Source organism: Phocoena sinus, chromosome 8 (genome assembly GCF_008692025.1).
Source record: "Phocoena sinus isolate mPhoSin1 chromosome 8, mPhoSin1.pri, whole genome shotgun sequence".
NCBI classification, from domain to species: Eukaryota; Metazoa; Chordata; class Mammalia; order Artiodactyla; family Phocoenidae; genus Phocoena; species Phocoena sinus.
The window spans coordinates 92,222,232-92,237,411 of NC_045770.1; the positions used below are offsets into that span (position 1 = coordinate 92,222,232).

Below are 15,180 nucleotides of genomic sequence, written 5' to 3' on the forward strand. Positions count from 1 at the left end.
AAGTAGGTGACATGGTCAGAATTAGAGCTGACCACCTTCAAAGAGTCTCCCTTTTGCTTCTCCTGGATTCTCACCTTGGATCCAGTTTCTAAGTCAAGAAAAACTGACATCCTATGAGAGTACCTGGCAAACTTCTAAATTTATTGTTGTGGAACTGTCATCCCTTGGCTTGAGAGAAAGAGAAACTGTCATCTACTTACAGCAGAAAACGTGTCCCTCAAATCTCCAAGAACTCCAAATTAAAGAAGTGGGATGGTCACAGAACAGCCTTTCTAGCAACTCTTCATGGCTGTGCTAAGTGCCATTCCATCCTGAGCTGTCAGCTTATAGACATGCTCCCTCTAGAACATACCATTAGAGAGGTTTGGACCATCTGTCTGCCCGACAGACCATCTGTATAAAGCACTAGCTCCCCTTCCAGAAAACAGAAAAGGGACATATTCAAATCTTGACAAGGAAGAAAGTGAGGACACTAGAGAGATGAGTCTTTGTACCTTTGCTTCCAAGCTCTCTTTATAGCGATCATTGGTAGAAAAGGAAAGGAGTCCAAGAAAATTTTGAAGGTAGAAAATATTATAGCAAAACAGAAAACAATTTTCACCCAAGAAGCATAGAAAAAATCAAAATAAATAGGGAAAAACAGAAAGCACTGCGTATAACTTTAAGTGTTCGCAAGGATAAAGTCCAGGATGGGAGGAATCAAGGGACATAGGCTCTGAGCCAGATGCACCCAGACAGACAGATGTCATGCACTGCAGGTAATGACTCATTTCCCAGGGCAAATCACAAGTTGTCTGAGGCTCAACTTCCTCATCTGTAACCTGAAAATAATGATACTCCCTTTTCACAACTGTGACATTCCCACCCTATCATCTGTAGTATCATGGTGTTCAGTTCATGATAGCCCTTGTGTTAATCTTGTGATTTTCTTAAGGACTTTTATAGGGCCCATCCCGTATCTTTATTCTTACCCACCAACTACAGGTTTGAAGGGAAAAAATTACATTGTGTACAACTTTGCCTTCCATACTATAACTGTAATAACACAGTAGACTTAGTGGGTGTTCAATAAACACACGTTGAATAAATGACACTATTGAAATGACAACAGAAGTAAAGGATGTATAATCCACAAGAGCATTCACTGAGAACTCTGATTTACTTATGCAAAAGGGACCTTGTGCTAGATCCACGAAACAGTTCTTAGATTCAGGAGTAGAAATATATATATATATATATATATGTATATATAAATGTATATATACACATATATATATGTATGTATAAATTTCTGGTGTATATGCACATGAGTATATATGTGTTGTGTATGTGTGCATGTTTCTCCCCAGTCAAATGAGTCTTGGGAGAAAAACACGTACCAGATAGGGAGAACAGAATTCCATTTAGTCCAGGCTTGGAAAAAGTACACCCGTGCCTATAGTGATGGGAGAGATGAGATGAAAATGAAACTTGAAGTGGCAAAGACACAACCAGTAGAATCACGGCAGTAAGGAAAGACGGGTCAAGGAAGAGAAAAGAGATAAAGGAAGTAGCATTGACCAGATGAACACAGGAAGAAAGCTGTTTGTGTGCGAGAGAGACTCCAGGTCATGTAAATGTTTGCAGTCTGGAGACACTCAAAAACTTCTAACCTGCATGCATATATGCTGTCGCTGTGGGCACTGGAGTCAGTACAGGTTGACTGATAAAATGTTTAATGTGTAATAATAGCACAGGTTTCTTGGGAGATGAAAGATTCTGAGCAAAAGTCACACAGAAACATGGCTTTTCTGAAGAAGAGCGAGTAGTTTCATCCCTGTGTGTATTCATATTCAGTATGTTTATGGTCACTATACGGAGTAAACGTCTCCAACAGGAAAAACAAAAGAGCAAAGTCATTCATTCTTTGTGTTACTAATCATTGGCCCGTTTTCAGGTTTTCAGGAAAGAATTTGCCTTTACTAAAGTGATTGTTCAAAATGCTTGCACTTCACACATTTTTTACTCTGTTATCCCAACATTTGTCTCACTCTGTATGAAAAACTTTTCTTTAATGAAACACTTGTTCCATATTGAGTATCTACAAGATTCCAGGTATATATAGCCAAAGATTTTCACTCAAATCATACTTTCAAAAGAAGTACATCCTGAACAATTGTGTGTTTATTTGGGCCTTCCTTTTGTGACCTGTTACCTACAACATGAATATAAAAATCAAAAGCACCTACATAAAGGATTTTAATCTCCCATACAGGAATGGTTTACCACCAAACACTTAAAATGCTGATTTATTTGCTCATATATATTAAAAAAGCAATAGCTAGAACATCAGAAACTGAAGAAAAATCACTGAAAATATCTACATTAAATATAAAACCTAGAGAAATTTTGCAGGGATGAGAGAAAAGGTAGAGTTGAAATTTTCTTTTTTCTTTGTCAGGATAAAGTCAAAGGAAGATGGTTACCTTTTCTCTTTATCAAGAAATCTTTCAGGGCAGGGCTTCCCTGGTGGCGCAGTGGTTAAGAATCTGCCTGCCAATGCAAGGGACATGGGTTCGAGCCCTGGCCTGGGAGGATCCCACATGCCGCGGAGCAACTAAGCCCGTGCGCTACAACTACTGAGCCTGAGCTCTAGAGCCCGCAAGCCACAACTACTGAGCCCATGTGCCACAACTACTGAAGCCTGCGTGCCTAGAGCCCGTGCTCCACAACGAAAAGCCACGACAATGAGAAGCCTGTGCACCGCAACGAAGAGTAGCCCCCACTCACCACACCTAAAGAAAGCTTGTACACAGCAACGAAGACCCAACACAGCCAAAAATAAATAAATAAATAAATTTATTTGTTTAAAAAAAAGAAATCTTTCAAAATGTGACCCTTTCTCTTGTCTACAGCCAAGCATTGAGCTGTATTCCCAAGCTCACAGCATTTTAGGATCTGACTTTAGAAAGCATTCCTCAGCTCATGAAATTCTGACTTGGTCCTCTTTGTGTCTCTAGTCTCCTTGAACGCTCTGTACCAAATCACTCCTTTTCTATCAACATGTCCCCCACTGACATCAATATTGCTGAAAGAACTTTGGGTCTGAGTGAAAAAAAAAGAAAAAAAATATTGCTGAAAGATAATTTTCCTCCTATTTCATATTTTTAAGGCCAGAGACATGGATATTCACTTTTTTGCTCATTGATGTGAGGTGACAATTTGTATAAGCCCTGGCACCGTGGAGTACAAGAAGGTTTATATACAAACTGAGGTTGCTAAATTACTCTCATAATCAATACTAGTACTATTGGGCTTCCCTGGTGGCGCAGTGGTTGAGAATCCGCCTGCCAATGCACGGGACACGGGTTCAAGCCCTGGTCTGGGAAGATCCCACGTGCCGCGGAGCAACTAGGCCCGTGAGCCACAACTACTGAGCCTGCGCGTCTGGAGCCTGTGCTCCGCAACAAGAGAGGCCGCGATAGTGAGAGGCCCACGCACCGCGATGAAGAGTGGCGCCCGCTTGCCGCAACTAGAGGAAGCCCTCGCACGGAAACAAAGACCAAATGCAGCCAAAATAAATAAATTAATTAATAATTTAAAAAAAATACTAGTACTATTAATTATTATTATAAGTAAATAAATACAACTATTGTTATTATGAGATATCTTTCATTGAGCGCTGACTAAATTTCAATCTCTGTTCTAGGTCCTTTATAAGTTTTATTTTCCTTAATCTTTTTATGACGATCCTACAAGGTGAGATAAGGAAATATGGGTACAAAGGTAATCTGCACAAAGTTACACAACTAATGAGTAGATAAACATGTTGAGAGATACTTCTCAAAGTAACGTCTGCAAATACAGCCCAATACTACTTACTATGTAATGTCATAGAAGAGACCTTCATTTCTTTACTTTGTTCCTTGTCTTGTAACTGCAGGACTTTTATACCATTGCCATCACTCCACATGCCATCAAATATTCCAATAAGACTTCGATAATGGTCAAAGTTTGAGGAGATCTACCTCAAGCTATGCATGCCTCCAGAGGTCACAAAAACGTGGCACTGAAGATGCACTTTATCAGGGACCCACTGGTTCAGGGAAATGGCCCTTCAGAGGTCCCTTAGAGACACTGAGACCACATCTTTCCACTGACAGAGTGAGTTTATAATGGGAACAAGATTATTTGATTTGCATTTAGAGGAAGCTTGCTCTGCCCTGCCTATATTCAGGGATTTATGTGAAGAAGCATTGGGTTTGCAACCTAAACAACAAAGCATGGCAGAGAAGAATATACATGGGCTCTGCAGTGAATCGGTATTTGTGGCAAAGAAGTGAATCACTTTTCACCTTATCTGTAATATAAGAATAATATCATCTTATCGATTTTTTGAGAAGTAAAAAATCTAACCTACTTAGAATAGTGCCTGGCACACAGAATACATTTGTTGAATATATGACAGAATTAATTATAATTTATTGTACTTTCTAGATGTGTGCTGCCAATGTTATCTGCAGTATACTGCACAGGAAATTTCCTTAGTTCCGTGCAGTACTCTAAACGTGAATCCTGACGCTTGAGGCTCTGATAGAGGCCAGTGAACTTGTGTTTGTTATTTTGACAAATTGATGTCCCTCTTCTCTTTCTCACTGTATGAGATTTGGAATGTAAGGAATGGGACCTTAAAATCCAGGAAGCGTGGATGTTGTCTTCCTTCTCAGCAAGCCATAAAATAGACTTCATCCGTTCATATAAGGATAAAAAGAACCCACAATCTGAAGGACAAAACCCTGCCCCTTTCGTGCACAGGGAAAGGCTGACTTTGCAGAACAGAAATACCTGGGCCAAGTGGTACCAGCCGTGCAGAGTTAGCAAAGCAGAATTGGACTCATCACTGACAGCTCAGCTCAGCTACATTAATAGGAACAAGGATTTTTACATCTTTTGCAATATGTTCTTGAACTAAATAAAGGTCATATACAATGACCTTGCCCCACAGAGGTCAGACTCTGGCAGGGGAATCTTGAGTCTGTTCAACTATTAAGTCCAAATTCTAGGAGGCAGCCTTGAAGACTGCAGCATGCCCTGTCCAAATGCAGAAATTGCAGCAAAGAGACAGGAGCAGGAACATCCTTCTACATCCCCCACAGCAATGATCACAGTGCTTGTACCTGGTAGGTGTTTAATAAATATGCATCCTTTCACTGACTGTGAACAAAACGAGATGTTAGATAGAGTGCAATGTTAACCCCACTTGCTGACATCTAGACTTGTGCTTCTGCAACCACATATGGGTGGGTGCACACAATTCTCACTGCTTACATTCAGTAACATTTCAGAAGTTGTAAGCATAAGTGAGGTGACATCTGGAAAGGGCACTTTGTTTGTTCCACGAAAGGATCTGATGAAACCATGGTATGTGAAATGAGCTAATTTACAGAAATCTAGCTTTCCCTCTCTAGTTTTACTTAGCTCTCAGATTATATTTGGGGCTTTTGCCCACCTGCATCACTTACGTAAATATACTGAATTAGTGTGGTCTTTCTAATTTTTAAGCCAGACAAAAGAGGAAAGAGACTGTATATATGAACTACCTGTAGAGCTCCAATTTCGTGTCAAGGGTTTTACCAAGGACTATATTATACAATCATTTATTCATTCAACACAAATGCCCTCTGAATGACTGATCGTCCCTCTTTTACAGATTGGATAGCTGAGTCTCTAAGAGATTAGGTATCTGACCTCAAGTCTGCCCATCTCCAAAGCCAGTTCTCACCACTACCATGTTCTCTCGCCATCATGATTCCAACTCAGCCTTTGAATCCTGGTCTATCTACCCCCCAAATGTAACTCAGTGTGACAATCATCATGACCTATGCTGTTACTACAAAAGAATACCCTACTGATACAAGTCCCAAGTGTAACTCAAATTCTAGTCAATAGCATCGTTGAGGACTAGAGTTTTCTGAAGCCCACAAATCTTGTAAGGATCTGTGTATTCCTACAGAAAAGCTTAGAGAGTGCAAGTCTTTCTTGTCCTTTCTGGATACCCAGTGCCAATGGATTCAGGTTATCACACATTTTCTGATTTTTACGAATCTAAAATTGTACCTCCTATAATTTGGTCAATTACCTGCACATGCGTACATGCACATATGCATGCACACACACACACAAATCCACAAGTAACTAAGAATATACCATAGAAATTACTGAGAAGAGGTATAGTCAACACACATGAGAAACACCCAAATTACAACAACGCAAATATTGATTTTACCGTCATGAAGAAAAGACCAGTGCTCCTGCTTAATCAATTTAATTTAAAATTATATTGGTGACACTATTTTGTAGAGTCTTGAACCATGTATGAAATTATCGTTACTATAGTACTTTACATTTCTATAGCAATATATAATTACAGACCATTTTATTTTGCAATATTTCATAATCTTCATGACAACATTATGAGTTAAGAACGCTTTTTTCCAAATCATATAGAAGGAAATTGGGGTTCTGAGACTTTGAGCGACTTACTGACCATTAAGCAGCACTGTCAAGGATTGACTGACACCTTCTGTTTCTCAATCCAGGGTTTCCGTCTCCTGATTCTAACTCCAGCCCCTGTTCTCCGCCCCATCTTAGCTGTGATGACTGAGTCCCCAGTGGCAATGCAGATAATTGAGTGAATTGATTTAGTCAATTGCAAAGCCCCTGTCCTATGTGCACTTCAATGAATCCATCTTTTCTTTTGTAATTTATTGGGGGACCCTGAGAGGTTATTTTTAAGTGATGAAAACAACACAAGAACACACAAAGGCATCTGACATCAGAGGGTGCATCTCTTTCATCCCAAAAGTTGGCATCTTCTGCTGCGAGGATGCTATCGCCTATTAGCATTAGCCCCAATCAGCACCAGTTCCTGGAGCTAACACACAGCTCCAGGCTGTTGTAATGACTCAGCAATCAAAACTTCAAGTTTAGTCGGCTGGGTCCTCACCCACCTCCAGGGCCAGAGCTCCAAGAGCCCCTTTTTGCTCTTCAACTTACTGGGTGATCTTTCTGGCTTCCTTTAAAGGTTCTCAGTAGCTGACTTTCCAGCTGTCGGCTCTGTTTGTTACAGAAGGAAAGAGCCATTCATGTGTTAAGTGCCCTGGGTCTTAAAAACACAGAAGCACTCTGGAGAATGTTGGGCATGGGTTGGCTTACTTGAGCAGAGACCCACAGGAAGGCTGGCCAACTGACTGAAACTAAATAGAGAAGGAATTAGAATTGCCTTTATTCTCCCCAAATAAACTCAAGGCAACACTTTACCAATTCATTTTTTAAAAATATAACCCTGCATCTATTTCCTCTAGGGAACTTCAGCCTTTTCTTTGGCAACTCTGACACGTTACTTCTACTGAGATGGAAAGCTCCCTTCCTTTTCCTTTCTTTTCTGAACTCCCTAAGCAAAAAAAAAAAAAAAACCAACCCTGTTAAACTGTGAAACACTATCACAAAACAAAGCCGGAAAAGACAAAAGAAAGCCATGGATCTGGAACCAGTCCTGATTGGAAGCTGTTTACCACTGCTCTGACGCGAGCTGATAATAAAGATACAAAGTTACAGTTGCCCCAGCAGCATCAGGAAAACTTGAGGTGCCAGGGAGCTGCTTTGCTCACTGCATGAGCTGTAATCAGAAAATCCTGAGTTGGCATGTACCCCACTTCTATTATTACCCTAAAGTAAGTGATAATGAAAGTGTTGCTATGGCTAGAAGATTCACTGATTACAATGATTAAATCTCAAATACACAAAAGCCAAGATGTTACCTTTATTATTTTTTTAAAGATGGTGTTGAGAATAATCTATGCAATTAATTTTTACCAACAGCACAAGTCTAAATATACCCACACTGGGTGAGAATGTGAATGGGAGGAGGAACAGTCAAAATGAAATACCCTCAATAAAAAGAGGCACTAATTTGCCAACTTCCAGAAAGGCATTTTCAGAGGGCTTCTCTCTGTGCAGAACTGCCCTAACGCAAAATAGATGACGTCAAATACTGGCCTCTGTACCTGGCACTGGTAATATCAAGAGCTGCGGGCTAACGAAGAGCTGACCAACCTAGAGAATGGCGATAGTCCAGGCAGAGCTGGGAAACCTCCAACCCCCTGACATAACCCACTGGCACTTGCAGCATCAGGGCTCTGCTCTCTCCCTAGAACAGTAAACTTTCTGTTTCTTGTTTATATATTGCACTTGCCTTCAGGCTTCATGAGTCCCAGGTTGTTTTCTCCACAAAGAAAATGAAATTTTATTGGGGGTTTCTCCTATGTTCAAGTCATTTAAAACTGATAAAATCCCCTCTCTTGATAAGGGAAATGTAAGTGGAATCTATGAGTAACAGATGAAAATATCCTGAGCAGAAACAGTTGATAAGAAAGATACATCATAAATTATACTGACCGGAAAGAGTTTACCCATAGGTTTGTTGTTGTTTTCTGTTTTTTTTTTTAACCAAGAGGACAGTGTGGAGTAAGTATCAGTTACAGGATGAAAAAGGGGAGGGATCTTTTAACAGCTGCCCTCCTTTAACTGTTTCACTAATATCATTAGGCAGAAAACAACAAATAGATGGCAGGGATAGCCTATGGCAATACCAGAGTCAAATCTCACGTTTAAGTATTTTTTAGTTCAGGATTTTCAAAACACTCCTTTTAAAGAAAAAAGAAATAATATTATTGTTCTGAATATGATCTTTGACATCTCTCAACTTGGCTCTCATAAATCTTTGACCCAGTCAGCTGTCTCTGAATAAAATCTTTCATGTTACAATTTGCACCATCTCTCTATCTATACACAGACATCCTAAGAAACACTTATGCATGTCCCCCCCGCCCCGCCAGCCGCCTAGTTAACATACCTGTCATCTCTTCCATGAATAGGTTCACAGTAACAGTTCGAGTTGGCTAACATTCCACGAAATATCACTACTCCTTTTAGAAGAAGCCATCCATATGCTTTGACTAAAGCTCTATTGCTTTCACTTGGGGTCTCAGCAGTTTAGAAGTATATTTACGAGTGATTCTCACTTCTTGGGAGAAGCTAAGGGATGCCAATGCAGAGATAAAAATACTCGCAGATAGAGCAACACAGATGCTTTCACAATGAAATGGTGTTTTGTTTTAATTAAATAACCTCAGAATGGAAACAGGTAAACTATCTACGTTCTGCTTTGAAGGAAAGGGAAAGGAAAAAAAAAAAAGCACAGCTAACCACTGCGCTTTAGGAAACACTAAAGGACTGAGTTAGGCAAGATGTTTGAAGTCACCTGAATTCCTGATGCTGCCTGCTTGCTTTTACAGCCAAGAGCAGACGATTAAGAGCAATCTGCAGCCACACTCCCTCCTCTAGGGACCACGTAGGGTAAGGGGATGTTCCAAAATGTGAGACACTAGTCTTAATCAGGCGACACTGCATCCAGAAAGGTTAATGGGACGCAACAGCAAGAGAATCAGTGAAAAAAAGAGGTTCAAAATACTAAACAATTTCCACTTTGTTCTTATTTGCTCCAATTAGGAGCTCCTGAAACAGCTTTTCTGTACTCCACACATTCGCCACTCCAAGACCAGATTTAACTATTCAGGAAAAAAAAAAAAAGTCTGCTATTAAGTTATCATAAAAGTCCGGATGCACCCCCGACTCCCACCCTGGGTCTCTGGGCAGAAACACTTTTACCTCTCACTCAGAGCCCCTGCCAGTAGCTTTTCTGATTTTTCCCCTCAAATTTAAAGAGTATTTCAAGGAGGGAGAAGCCTGGAATTAATTTTTTCTAAATTTCATAAATGCAGAATTCACTGTGTAAATACTAGATAAATAAAGTGTGTAAAAATGGGAGGAAGGAGGGGGGCATGGTTATACAAACGGAAAGAATCCCCATGGCATGAAAACTGCCCCAAAATGTCACACACTGAGTTCTTCTGAGCATTACAATCTCTAAAAATGTGCTTCTAAACTGCCTGTGGATTTCCGAAAACAAACAGGAAAACACAAACATTCCAGGAAAGCAAGAACCAGGATCTAAGTAGTCCCACAACTTACCTTCTTTATGGATCCTCAAAGTTCACCAGGAAAATTTAAAATCCTCTATTTATCTTGCACTACTTTCTTTTCTTTTCTTCTTCTTCTTTTTAAAGTCACACAGGAGAAAAATAATCAGTTTTCAAAGGTTCCATTGATCTGATCTTCCAGCACCAGCAAAAAACGTGTCCAAGAGACTCCGCCAAAAAGTAAGCCAAAAACTCATCAAAGGCAAAAAGAAGGGAGTGGGGAAGGAAGGGGGTGGTGAAAGCTGAGGGGCTTTGGGCTGGGAGCCCAAGTACCCAGAGAAAATTTTCACGCTGTTGAAACCTACAGTACGATATACCTGCTTTGGCTGTCACACAAACACACACACTCTTGGACACTCACACGTTCTCCTTCACGCAAAAGCAGGCACCCACACTCACAAACACGCACCAACACGCACACACTCACACAGACCCGTGTGATGAAACTGTCAGTGGTAACCTCCAATAGCTGCTGAGTGCTGCAGATGGTACGGCTCACTGCTACCTTCCCAGATCGGTGTAGGATCAAAAGAGCATCCAAAATCAATGGGGGGCCCCCCAGGACCAGGTAGATTCCGGATCCCTCTCCCCCAGGCAGATTTATCAAGCCAGGAGCGGGTCAATCAGCAGAGGTGTCTGCTTGCTGGGTGCCCCGGATTATGGCAAGGTTATTCATCTCGATGTGCTGCATCCTCCACCCCCAACATTCGGCAGCCTGCATTGAGATGACTGCCAGAGCTGGGTCTGTCCCTGCTCTACTGCATTTTGTTCAGCCCGCTGCTGCTGCAAGTGAGACACGGTGGAGGCAGGAATACTAATAAGGCGGTTAGCTACAGTTTCTTCAAGGCGGTCGGCGAGCAGTACAGTCAATGTGTACTTCCCAGTGCTCTGTGTGTGTGCCTGGATGTCTGCAGGGACAGCAGCGAATCCATCACCGGCCAAGAGGCGAGATGGTTTGTATCCTGCCTGGGAGAACTATATCATCGGAATCAGCACTGTCCTGCAACGGCATTGTCTAGGACAGTATTTTGTCTGGGATTAAAAAAAAGGGGGGTGGGTGGGCGGTGTTAATGGTTTAGAAGCCTAGAGCTGGCATTTGAATGGGGGGGGGGGGGAATGTCCAGGGAGACAAATTAGCTTTACAAATAAGCTCCAAGAGGACCAAGGCAAAATTTTAACATGCCTCTGCTACCCTGGCTGTTAAATGCAAATACAGAGCAATTTCAAAAACCAGCTACAACCTATAAATCTTGGAGGTGGCAACAAGTATCTGAATTTGACTGATGGGACAGTGGATAAATGGATTCCTGGTAATATAAAAAGTTTGCCCATGCATTTTGCTTCCTACCCATTTACCCAATGTATGCAGGGATCTAGGTATGGTTCAGTCATTCTTAATATGGATTTAGACTCTATTTGCTCACAGTTTTCCACAAATGCACAGCTCTTATCATATAACTATCAAATTGTAGAGAATGTCTGAGCGGCACTAGGTCACTATGGGGATTGGTTGACAACTGTCAACAGGATTACCATACATAACACTCTTATATGGAATTTTCAGGAAAAAAAAAGTCATATCTCTCTTTTATTACTAGGCCATGAAAGAAAATATATGCAAATATGCTAAGTGAATGACTCCTCAGACTCTGAAAGGCTAACTTTTCCTCTTCTATAATTGGGTCTCATATTAAAGTACCTCTTCTTTAGACAAGGATACTCACTGAGTTCCTGAAATTGAATTAAAGTAGTACCATCTGAATAAGTAAGCGTTGGACAGTGGGAGAAGGCAGATAAGTGTGAATTATGGAGCGCTGTAATACCAGATACTGCCAGCAGATGTCACAAAGGCAGATGCAGGTAAAAGGATTCTACCAATTGCAAGCATTTTAATCTAATTTAGTAAACACAGATTTTAATAAAATGTATAACATTAACCTGAAACACTAAAGTTTTGTAAAATTTAAAGGTGCAAATAACTTGGAGAACAATTTGCCTTTTGTTTTTTCCAAATGTCCCTCTCAAATCACTATTTTCCATAACTCCAGTAGATGATCTGTTACTGCTATTGGAATAAAAATACTACACCACTAACATTCGATTTGCATCTAACATTATTTCTAGGAGTTATGATTTTTGATTCTATAAAATACAGTATTTAAATACTGTCTAGGTTGTAACAAACAACTACTAGATTAAACCATAAAACAGATAAATGAGAGGAAGTAAATTAAGTGATTAAAATCCATACATAAAATGTTTGTTTAAAGTTTCCATTTTAAAGCAATAATTCTGTTTAATCTTGATCATAGCTATAAAAGTAAGTTTAAAGGAATTATTCACGTTTGGGAGTTGAACATTATTAATAAACAGTGGCACATAGGCAAAATATATAAAGAATTTTTATTGGTCTTCATTAATTCCACCTATATTAATATGTGAAAGATTTTTAAAACCCAGCATATCATCTTGTCCTTTATTAACCTAATGCAATTAATTAGTACCTACCAAATCCCAGCCCTAATTGGCCCAAATGCCAATAAAAGAGTGTTAAAACCTTGAGCACTGAAATCCAGACAGACCTGGGTTCAAATTTCAGTTCTGCCTTATACCAGGTACTTAGTCTCTGCAAGCCTCTTTCTTTTATTTCTCCTTTCACTTGCAATCAGGACATTAATACATACCTAATGGGATTACTGGGAGGACTGGAATGAACTAATATTTATAATGTGCTTTGCATATTTCCTGACACATAATAAATTATCTACATATGTATTAACACTAGCACTACATATGTATTATAAATAAAGTATGTTTCTTACTATGTTAGCCCTGTCTTTGTGGGCTACAAGGTGAAACAGGTGGAATTATTTAATCAATCCTTTTGATGTTGACTGATTTGTTTTCTAATTTATTTTTACAAATAGCTGCTTCAATATTGTTTTTGTAAACCTATAGTTGAGTAATATTGGATGACTTTTAACATTTATTACACACACACATTCATTCACGCAGTTATCCATGTGTTCAAGACTCAGTAAAACAGAAAAATCACTTTCTTGATTAATTGTCTGAGATGACTGAATCCAACAGAATATTTAGAAAGAAAATCTGATGGCAGTTTACTACTTCCCCATCAAGACCTCCTTTGAAGCCAACAGAACCACTAAAATGTAGATGCTTAACAATGACAAAAGACCCAAGGAAACAAGGAGAGTTCCTAAATCAGCAATTCTATGACAGATTATAGCAGATTATTATTGCAACTCAGATTATCATTTTAAAACAGGTGTTTGGGGCTTCCCTGGTGGCGCAGTGGTTGAGAATCTGCCTGCCAATGCAGGGGACACAGGCTGGAGCCCTGGTCTGGGAAGATTCCACATGCCGCGGAGCAACTAGGCCTGTGAGCCACAACTACTGAGCCTGCGCATCTGGAGCCTGTGCTCCGCGACAAGAGAGGCCGCGATAGTGAGAGGCCCGCGCACCGCGATGAACAGTGGCCCCCGCTTGCCGCATCTAGAGAAAGCCCTCGCACAGAAACGAAGACCCAACACAGCCAAAAATTAATTAATAAATTAATTAAAATAGGTGTCTGGATATACTGAATTTCATCAAATAATGGTAATGTAATCAATACTTTGCCAAGGAAAAGGAATACCAAGAATGTGACCCCTGTTGACTCAACATCTCAGGAGTTCTCCGGGTGAAACCTGAAACAGGTCCTGAACACAAAGGGCAAAGAGAGATCTAAAGAAAGGCAGCTCATTCCCCATTGGTAGGTGGCGACTTTAATAAGCATGGGAACTTACTTAAAAGGTCCGTCTAGGGAGGCTGCAAGAATAGATTTTCGCAGACACGGTCCAAATCTTAAAAGTTTATATAGACGCCTTAACTGGGTTCAGTCACATATCCCGTCCAGACGGTCTCAACATCTTACTCTCTCAAGGCTACATCCTCTAAGTGGCTCTGGCTACGGGAACAGTGGGAAGAATGAACACTCCCAGGACAGGGGCAGGTGAAAAGCCTCAGAATGACCGGGTCAACTGGCGGTCATGCCCTTTCAGTAACCTCCTCCAGCAACCACAGGGCATCAGTTACATATCCATCCCCTCTGGGTGTCTTGAAGAAATGTGTTAGATAAAAACAAGTGAGATATACAATCAAACAGATCACCAGGGTGCCCGTTACTCTTCCTCCCGCAGCCTGCCAATCTACAGTAGGTTGAATAATATTTGTGCTAGCACTGAAAAACAGTTTCTTTGAAATCTGATTTCTGTTTAAAATTAAACATGTCTCCTCCCTCATTCTGGAAGAGCTGAGTATCAGCAACAGTCCCTAGTTCTAACCTGAAAAGTGGTGTCTTACAGAGAACTGACACATAGTATATATGAATTCCAGGAGAACAGGTCGCCTGTGACCATTTCCCTTCCCACGGCCAGAAAAGCCTTTTCTAGTAGAAGATGTTAGCGTTAGAATACCTCAACTTTTAAAATGTGCCCAGGTAATCTGGGACTTCTGGACAGTATATTTGGATTAAGGGGGAAGAAATGCACCTTGATCTGCATTATTGGAAAATTCTAAATTTCCAGAGTTGGTCCAGGATAGTGAGTCAACAGCTACCATGAACAGTAGTAGATAAATGTATGACTTTAATATGCATATGTTTTATTTCTTGGGCATCATTACTGAGTAGGAAATATCTCACCAGAATTAGTAAGAGTAAATTCCTCTTAGAATTCTTAGGTGAAAATTTAGATGTCTGTCTTCCTTTTAAACACAGACTACTTACAGCCTGTCACCATGTTTTTCTTTGCTCCCTACGTCCTAAGCTATGATATAAGAATAAGAACAGGAACTTAGTTTAGGATTTGTTCCCTCCTTGCCTTATTATAAAATTGGTTTGCCTGCAATCCAAATGTTCTGATTTAGCTTATTGGCCTAAAAGATTACATTCTATTATTGATTACATTCTATTATTCCAGCTCTTGACACTTTTATTAATTATGCTTTGAAATTAGCTTGGATCATTGATTTAAAGTGTTTTAATCAGTTATTAAGGGTTGGGCATCATTTTATTTCTCAAATTATTTAGCCTTCTTGT

The 15,180-nt window shown here is 40.2% G+C and overlaps 1 protein-coding gene across 2 annotated transcripts in view; it reads right to left on the reverse strand.

Annotated features, from left to right (window-relative positions):
- The window catches only part of LRRC4C (leucine rich repeat containing 4C), a 1,265,570-nt gene extending 1,255,283 nt beyond the window's left edge, over positions 1 to 10,287 (reverse strand). The window contains exon 1 of one of the 2 annotated variants that reach the window (XM_032638696.1): positions 10,072 to 10,287. The gene's annotated coding sequence lies outside the window, so the exon portion shown is untranslated. The remainder of the gene's footprint in view (positions 1 to 10,071) is intronic. The other variant, XM_032638697.1, reaches the window with a different exon arrangement.
- Between the last annotated feature and the right edge of the window lie 4,893 nt (positions 10,288 to 15,180).